This window comes from Capricornis sumatraensis, chromosome 23 (assembly GCF_032405125.1).
Source record: "Capricornis sumatraensis isolate serow.1 chromosome 23, serow.2, whole genome shotgun sequence".
NCBI classification, from domain to species: domain Eukaryota; kingdom Metazoa; phylum Chordata; class Mammalia; order Artiodactyla; family Bovidae; genus Capricornis; species Capricornis sumatraensis.
The window spans coordinates 34,553,816-34,563,088 of NC_091091.1; positions in this window are offsets into that span (position 1 = coordinate 34,553,816).

Sequence of the window (9,273 nt, forward strand, 5' to 3'; positions counted from 1 at the left end):
CATATTAAAAAGCAGAGATATTACTTTGCCAACAAAGGTCTATCTAGTCAAGGCTATGGTTTTTCCATTGGTCATGTATGGATGTGAGAGTTGGACTGTGAAGAAAGCTGAGCACCAAAGAATTGATGCTTTTGAACTGTAGTGCTGGAGAAGAGTCTTGTGAGTCCCTTGGACTGCAAGGAGATCCAACCATCCATCCTAAAGGAGACCAGTCCTGGGTGTTCATTGGAAGGACTGATGCTAAAGCTGAAACTCCAATACTTTGGCCACCTCATGCGAAGAGTTGACTCATTGGAAAAGACCCTGATGCTGGGAGGAATTGGGGGCAGGAGGAGAAGGGGACGACAGAGGATGAGATGGCTGGATGGCATAACCAACTCGATGGACATGAATTTGAGTGAACTCCAGGAGTTGGTGATGGACAGGGAGGCCTGGCGTGCTGTGGTTCACGGGGTCTCCAAGAGTCAGACACAACTGAGCGACTGAACTGAACTGAACTGACTGAAGGATACACCACCTCCTGAAGAGCCTCCTTTGGAATACCATATGCACTGTGATGCTTGACCAAGAAATGTGTAGGTTTAAGGTACCCTCTCTTTGATTACTAAATAAATTAACTAATTAATATTAGTCTGACATTAGAGCATTTGCCACGTTGGCCAGCTCTATAGACAGCATTTTAGCAGGCAAGATCTTATTAATGAATCCATTATTTAATTAATCAGTAGATTAACCAGTAACAGAATTAATTGATATGGGAAATAATTAGTAAATAAGGGGTTAATTAATCCCATAATGCAGGCACTCATTATGCTCATGTAGACAAAGTGCAGCTCAGAAGGGTAAAATAACTTACCTACGAGAACTAGGATTTGAAGCAGGTTTGTCTGAGTCTGGAGCAGACCTTTGCCACCTAAGTTACCTCTCTCTGTGTTCCTGCGTTCTTAGAACTAGAGCTATCCCACTTCAGGGAGCTAGCTCATTGCCAGTTTTGTGTTAGTCATAGCCCCCAACAAGACAGTGACCTCTCCTTCCTGCGGCCCATAGGGCACAGTGCTGGGCACCTAGTAACTGCTGGGTGAATGCTCAGTGATTGACGAATGTGCTTCCGTATGATCCCTGCATTTACACTTCCTATACCAGCTTCCCTGAACTGTCAGCTCGGCTGCGCACAGAGCACTGGATATGGGGGGAAACCTGGGGTCAGATGAGAGTGGCTCCAGACAAGGGGCTCATTCTCCCTGGGGTTCTTTTTCCTCTTCTGCGATTTGCATGTGTTAGCCGTTATGATCTGAAGTTTCCTGTGCTGAAATATTGCATTTGTAAATATAAATTATAATAAGATGTTGATGTTAGTTGGGGCCCCAAATTAGTAATAAGGGCCCAGAAATGAAAACAGAGTTGCTATGTACCATCCTCTGAAAAGAATCATCAGCTATGGGGCCATTTACCCCCTCCAGCATAAGAAGTGGCAAACCTTTCCTCCCTCCTCCTCACCAGAGCACAAAGGGTCTTTGGCCTTTGGGGAGGCTGAGTGTTTGGGGAAGGTGATTCTTGTCCCTCTGATTGGGGAGGAGAGAAGAGTGTTTCTCTCTACTGTGGTCTGACCTAAGCTAGGTGATGGCTGGCAATTATTGAGCTATTTTTTCCATATATTGGCAGCTTTTAATAGTTTTACAATAGGGAAGAGCTAAGAGTCTCTCACTCTACAATCCCGAAGTCCCAGCCAAATCTAACATACATACACTAATTTTATAAACAAGTTGGCATAGCAAAACAAAACACAATCCTCCAACCTGCCTGTGAACTTGATAAAGTTCCTACAATCTGTCCTTGGATTCTCTAGAGGCAAATGCAAGAATGTTCTACAGGCATGTTTCAACCAACTACCTAGCCATCATCAAGAATCCTAAGGAGCTAGAAAGTGAAGTGATCTTAGGCACAAAATGGCAACCTGGAAAGAACAGGCAGTTGTACTCTCTAGGTTTTTATACTCTATTTATGGCAGCCATGCTTGTACACCATTCCTGTCGATTGATTCACATATCTTGAACATCACTCTTTTCACAAGTATAAAAGTCATTTCTAAACATCCCTCCACTAATTAATAAACCCTCTGGTGTTGACTGGAGATAAAAATATTTCTATCTGATAAAGTCCTGGCATAAAGCAGCATATTCCAATGAGGTAATGGAAGAAAATTTAATGAAGGGACTATTGCAAAGGTGTGGTCAGGGTTAGGAGAAGCCAACAAAGGATGGAGAAGCACCCCAGGGCTTGCAACTGTGAGAGCCTTTGTTCTCCTTCTCCTGAACCTGAAGGGACACAAGAAGAGGTTCCTGGAACCTGGAAGAAGCTTTATGAGGAGCAGAGGGTTACCAACAGCAACTGCAGCGTTCAGTAGAGGAACACAGCCATTGCCAATCTGTAGTCCAAAAGGACTTGTTTGGATTGTTGGTGAGGAGGAGGGGTAGGCATTCTAGTCTTTCCTTTCCAGCCTCCAGTCTCCTGCTGGTGCCTCCCTCTAGCTGAACCCAACCGGAAGCCAAAGACCAGGGGACTGGGTTGATGAAGTTCTGAAAGGTCAGCTCTTAGAGTCCACTCACAGCAGTGCGGAGGACAGGGAGTGGATCTGGAGGTCATCAGGCATCTGGTGGAAGGCTTGCAGTAAACGTCAGAGTTTTCAAAGGCAGACACCATCCCTAGAGTCGGGGTTCTTAGTGTACTCCAAATATTCACTAAGGTCCCTGAGTTTAACACGGAAACCCGTGCATATATCATACTGTGTACTGTATTTTAAAGTAAATCATAGGGCTCCCCTGGTGGCTTAGGGATAAAGAATATGCCTGTCAGTGCAGGAGACATGGGCTTGATCCAGGAAGATCCCACATGTCAAGGGGCAGTGAAACCTGTGTGCCATAACTATTGAGCCTGTGCTGCTGCGGCTGCTGCTAAGTCGCTTCAGTCGTGCCCGACTCTGTGCGACCCCATCGACGGCAGCCCGCCAGGCTCCCCCATCCCTGGGATTCTCCAGGCAAGAACACTGGAGTGGGTTGCCATTTCCTTCTCCAATGCATGAAAGTGAAAAGTGAAAGTGAAGTCGCTCAATTGTGTCCGACTCTTTGCAACCCCATGGAGTGCAGCTGTGCTCTAGAGCCTGGAAACTGCAACTACTAAACCCACATGCTGTAACTATTGAAGTCCGAGTGCCCTAGAACCTGTACTCTGCAACAAGAGAAGTCATGGCAGTGAGAAACCCACACCCCACAACTAGACAGTAGCCCCCACTTGCCGCAACTAGGGAAAAGGCTGCAAAGCAGCAAAGACCCAGCACAGCCAAAAATAAAAAAAAAATTTAAACAAAGTAAATTACAGATAATTTAACGCCTTCTCTGAACTCAAGTAAATCACTCTTGAGAACTGGAGATAACTGCAAAAGGGGGACCTGGGTGTATCATTCTGTAATTGGATATCGGCTTAGGCTGCTGACTTGGTGACCTGTATAAGAACAGCCTACCTCCTAAATGCTGGAACCGTCTTCTAAAGGCTGGAACTGTCTTCTAAAGGCACAGCTGAAGTGCCAGCTCAAAGGAAACCTTCAGAAAAGACAGGGTGCATCCTGCGGGACACAGTATGTTTATTAAATGAGAGATTCCTGCATGACACTGTGTCTCCAGTAGGAAGGATACGTTTCAGAAAACATGGGCAAGAAGCAGCAGGGCTCCCCCTACCATCTCTCCCAGGAAGCTTGTGGTTCCTGTCCCTGCAACTCTGGACTCTGCTTACTTGAATGTTCTGGTCTCCCAAAAGGGCCCACTCTTGGCAGGGGACACAGCAAGGGTCCCAGTTGCACTCGAGTTTATCACTGCCTCCAGTGTACTCTGAACTCCTTGTGCCCAAGGATCGGCAGGTGAGGAGAGAAATCACTATACTGCCAGGGGCTACTGACTTTGATAAACAGAAGGATGGAGGGACACATTTGCATGTCTGTTGTTCAGTCACTAAGTCGCATCTGACTCTTTGCAACCGCATAGACGGCAGCATGCCAGGCTTCCCTGCCCTGCATTGTCTGTCAGAATTTGCTCAAACTCATGTCCATTGAGCTGATGATGCCATCCAAGCATCTCACCCTCTGTCTCCCCTTCCTCCTCCAGCCTTCAATCTTTCCCAGCATCAAGGTCTTTTCCAGTGAGCTGGTTCTTCACATCAGGTGGCCAAAGGATTGGAGCTTCAGCATCAGCCCTTCCAATGAATATTCAGGGTTGATTTCCTTTAGGACTGACTAGTTTGATGTCCTTGCAGTCCAAGGGACTCTCAAGAGTCTTCTCCAGTACCCCAGTTTGAAAGCATCAATTCTTCCACATTCAGCCTTCTTTATTGTCCAACTCTCACATCTGTACAGCATGAAAAGGGCAGGTTACCAAGACCTCAGATCCCCCTAGGAGTGCAGATTTGGCTCATACCACCAAATATGCCGCCAGTGCCTGTCAAGGTGAGAGCTGAGGGTGAGAGGAATTTAGAGTGGATAGTGGAGGAGGAAGAGGATGAGTGAAACTGTGACTCCTAGACCAATTGCACCGAGGTGGCTGTGAGAACACATGAGCAGACCTCCAGCTACAGGGAGTGTAATTAACCAAGAGCCCCAGGTGCTGCCCCTGAAGCCTGCTGCTGGCCTTGCCCAGAGGTCACACATCCCTGTGCTGCTCCTGGAAAGATGTGGTCAGGATTCTCCGGAATGATGTGGTCAGGTTTCTGAGGCACTCCCCTTCCTAGGAGACACCATATTGTTCTCTAAGCTGACTCTGGCGGGGAGGGAAGAGATCCCCACACAGACACACACAGCCTTGCTCACCCTTCCTTGGACTACATGGGCCTCTAAGATATTCCATTCAACCTTCCACTCAGATTAGACCTGTGTGGTGGTCTTCCCTCATTCCCACCTCATCTTCCCACACTCATGTTTCCACTAATGAAGTCCTGACCTCTTTACTCCTGTCTTGGAATCCATTTATTGGATGGCTGGAGTAATACAAAGCCTTGGGGGAAACACTTCTCCTTTCCAGGTCTCCCTGTCCCTGTTATGGAATGAGGATGGTGGCTCAGTGTTCCTGGAGTTCCATCCTGCTCCTGGTTTAGCTGGTCTGGAGGCTGGTCCAGACTGACTTTCCAGCTGAGGCTGGGTGCTGCCCTCTAGACTGGCCCACTTTCTCAAGCCTCCTTCTGAAGATCCAAGACCCTGATCCAGAGCAGGGCTGTCACTTTGGTAGTATCCTATTCTTTGTGACCCTGTGAACTGTAGCCCACCGGGCCCCTCTGTCCATGAGATTCTCCAGACAAGAATAGTGGAGTGGGTTGCCATGCCCGTCTCTAGAGGATCTTCCCAACCTGGGAAGCGAATCTGTGTCTCTTCTGCCTCCTGCAGCAACAGGTGGGTTCTTTACCACTAGTGCCACCTGGGAAACTCTGATCCAGAGTGGAGTGAGTGCCTAAAAGCCCTTTTGTCTCATTACAGGATCTTTGCAGAGATGGTGATCAGGCTCTTTTCTACCTCATCTGCTTCAGTATTTGGCATGTGACTGCTCACAATGCCCTTGGACCACAAGTTAACCCACAGGTATCAAGGATTATCATGTATTGCTAGAAAACTCTTAAGTAGAGCCTGTAACTTTCATCCCTGGAGACACTTTCACCCTTATAAATGGACCTTTCAATTCAAGGACTAATGTTCCCCCTGCCCCGAACCAAAATAACTCTTGGGAAAATTGTGATTTTTTGCTCATTTGGAGCCTTATTTTTTTTTTCACCCTGGGAAATATAGACTATCCCCTTTTGCTGCCAGAACAAAGGGTAACTGGTTCTTTGGAGGAGAAAAAAAAAGAGTTATGTTCAGCCCTATATCAAAATGTCTCCTAATCTTGAGATTCTATCTAGGACAGTCTATATTTTCAAGCTTTAGTTCAAGTTCATGTCCTTTGGTTGCCTCAAACTCAGCATTTGCCCTGCTTGCTGACGCAGGGGGAAACATGTGCTTTGCTCTCAAAAATAAAAAGGAAAAACAGAAGAAGAAAAAGAAAGTTCCCATCTCAAGGGTTGGGTTTATTCTGGATTAGTTACTGAATTCGGAAATGTTTTACTTCAATTAACAAAGACAATTTGGATGTTCTTTGTCTGTGGGGCTCTGTCGGTCTGTATCTGTGTGTGTTTGTGTGTGTATCTCCTCCTCCTTCTAACTCAATCAGTTGACTATATCTCCATTTTATCTGATTCTGCTTTAGTGGCTTTCTGCCTCAGCAGAGTTTGGTCTCATACCAATGCGATCAGTGGCACTGGTAGAAAGCAGGCATTTCTCTTCAACTAAGGTGTAACTGATCAATGTGGTCACGTGGGGCTTCCCAGGTGACGTTAGTGGTAAAGGACTCACCTGCCAATGCAGGAGGTGTAAGAAATGTGGGTTCGATCCCTGGGTCAGGAAGATCCCCTGTAGTAGGAAATAGCAACCCACTCCAGTATTCTTGCCTGGAAAATCCCATGGACAGAGGATCTAGGTGGGCTTAGTGCATTGGGTTGCAAAGAGTCGGACACAACTAAGCGACTAAGCACAACGACAAGGTGTAACTTCATTTTGGCTTTAGCGCTGCCATCTGCCAAATAGCTGTGAAGGAGCTGGATAAGTTGTCAGTAATAAGATACCCAACAAAGGCAGAGGGGTGGAAGAGCAGCCTGACCTAGAGAGCTCTGCAAATACAGAAACAACAAAAACAAATGGCAGGGACCTTGGTAGGGTTTTCCAAATTCTAGCTCCTTCTGTTTTCTACTTAAGCCTTGAACAAGGTGCTGAATACTGAGACCCTCTAGGTGGGATGGACTCTCTCCATCTCAGGCAAGGAGAGGTCTCTAAAGCAGCTGACATTCTCTTACTTTGTCCCTTGTCTGAGTTTCTGCCTGCCTCCCCACTTCATAAAAGCCCACTCCTGGTGGACTCTCAGTCAATAAGAGGGTGAATTATAAACCAGTGAGCTTTCTGTTTTGCTGTATAACAACCACACTGAAACCTGTATCCAAATAAGAGAGGCTTGATTCAAAGCAGTCAACCTGGGAAACCCTCCATCCTGTGTTTAAACAAAGCTACGGCTGCTCATGGGCTTCCCGGGTGGTGCGGTGGTAAAGAATCCACCTGCCAAGCAGGAGACGCAGTTTCGATACCTGGGGCGGGAAGATCCCCTGGAGAAGGAAATGGCAACTCACTCCAGTATTCTTGCCTGGGAAATCCCAGGGACAGAGGAGGGACAGAGGGGCCTGTTGTCCTACAGTCTGCGGGGTCCCAAAGAGTTGAACACAACTGAGGAACCGTAAACAACAACAGCAACAACATATGGCTCCTTCCATTGCCTTATAAGACAGTGGGCTATAATAGCTTAGTAGTTAAATCTCTTAGTAGCTTGCAAAGCTCAGATGGTCACACATTTTGAAGCTGGCACTATTCTCATTGCTGTTTCATGTAAGGAATCATCCAATCCTGAGGTTACAATTTGAGTTACCTTCAGACAGTTATACACAAGCTGCCCTAATCCATTTCTGGTGAGAGAACAAATGTGTGTGTGTGTGTGTGTGTGTGTGTGTGTGTATGTGTGTGGTAAGTCGCTTCAGTTGTGTCCGACTCTTTGCAACCCTATGGACTGTAGCCTGTCAGGTTCCTCTGTCCATGGAATTTCCAGGCAAGAATACCAGAGTGGGTTGCCATTTTCTTCTCCAGGAGATCTTCCTGACCCAGGGATTGAAACTGCATCTCTTTAAGTCTCCGACATTGGCAGGTGGGTTCTTTACCACTAGCACCACCTGGGAAGCCAGAACAAGAATGAACTGGAAGAAAACCCAGCCTGCTCCTTCCTACCTCTTTGCTGGGAGACAATTCTCCATGGATCTCTTCCATTTCTACATGCCTTGCAAGCAGAAGCACTGCCTACCTTCATCGTGGATTGTTTTTTCAAGGCCTTAGAAGTGTAGTTTCTCCCTCCAGAGCAAAGGACATGTGGGCTTACCACCTTGTATAAGGATAATAGCTCCTTGTCATACAAAAGACAGAAAAGTTTACTGCCTGGTATAAAACTTTTCTAACTCAAAGTTTTTCCTAAACTCAAAGTTTCTTTTCTAACACAACCCACTGTGTGTTCACATCACTTATGGGAACTGGGGTGCAGGGAACTAACACAAAGTTGATATTCTGGCTACTGCCATCATGGTGAGTTATAAAATGTCCTTTTCCTCTGACCCAGGAATCTTGTATCTTCTGCCAACATCCATGGAATTGTGACAAGCTAATTTATAGGTGAGACAGCCTTCATAAATTTGGACATTCTCTACTCCCAGGAGATGGAAGATGCCAAACAGTGTAGGAAGAGGTGGGGAGTCCCAGGAGAGATGTAATAATAGGTCAATCCTTGTGTGGATTTAGAGGTTGAGTTGGTTTCCAGCAGCTACTGTGGCAAATACCACCAACTGGTGGCTTTAAGCAACAGAAATTTGTTCTCTCAGTTCTGGAGGCCAGAAGTCTGAAATCAAGGTGTCAGCAGAGCTGTGCTCCTTCCAGCTGCTGTGGCTGTTAGCATTTCCTAGCTTGTGGCTGCATCGCTCTAATCTGGGACTCTTCTACTCTGTGTATCTCTCCTCCTCCTGACCCTTACAAGAACACTTGTCATTGGGTTTAGAACCCACGCAGAAAATCCGGGATGATCTCATCTTAAGATCCTGAGCTTAATTACATCTGCAAAACACCCTTTTTCCAAATAAGGTAGCCTTCATAGGTTCTGGAGATTAAAAAGTGGGCATATCTTTTGGGGACCCTCATCCAGCCCACCACAGGAGCCCAAATTCATATCACTTGGATGGTCAAAAAAAAAAAAATCTTAAGCCATTAATATAATTGAAAGTCCTGAAGTGATATACTTTTCTAAGTACCTGGCAGAAGCAAACACAAATCTTCTTGGATAAAATGCATCCCTAGTGTAGAGGGAGTCTTACAAATAATTTCCCAAGGAAAATGAGCAGATGATGGTAAAAATAAATAAATAAATCAATAACCAAGCACCACAAGAAAACAAGGTCAAAAATTGCCTGCCACACTTATACGCCATTCTTTGATAAATTGCCTTGCCCACAGACCCTGCTTCCTAGGAACCTATGTTTTGAACCTGTTGACACTGACCCCTGACCTTCACCTCCACTGATAACCAAAGTGGGCATCAGTACCAAGGACAGTCCGTCTTCTGGTTGGCT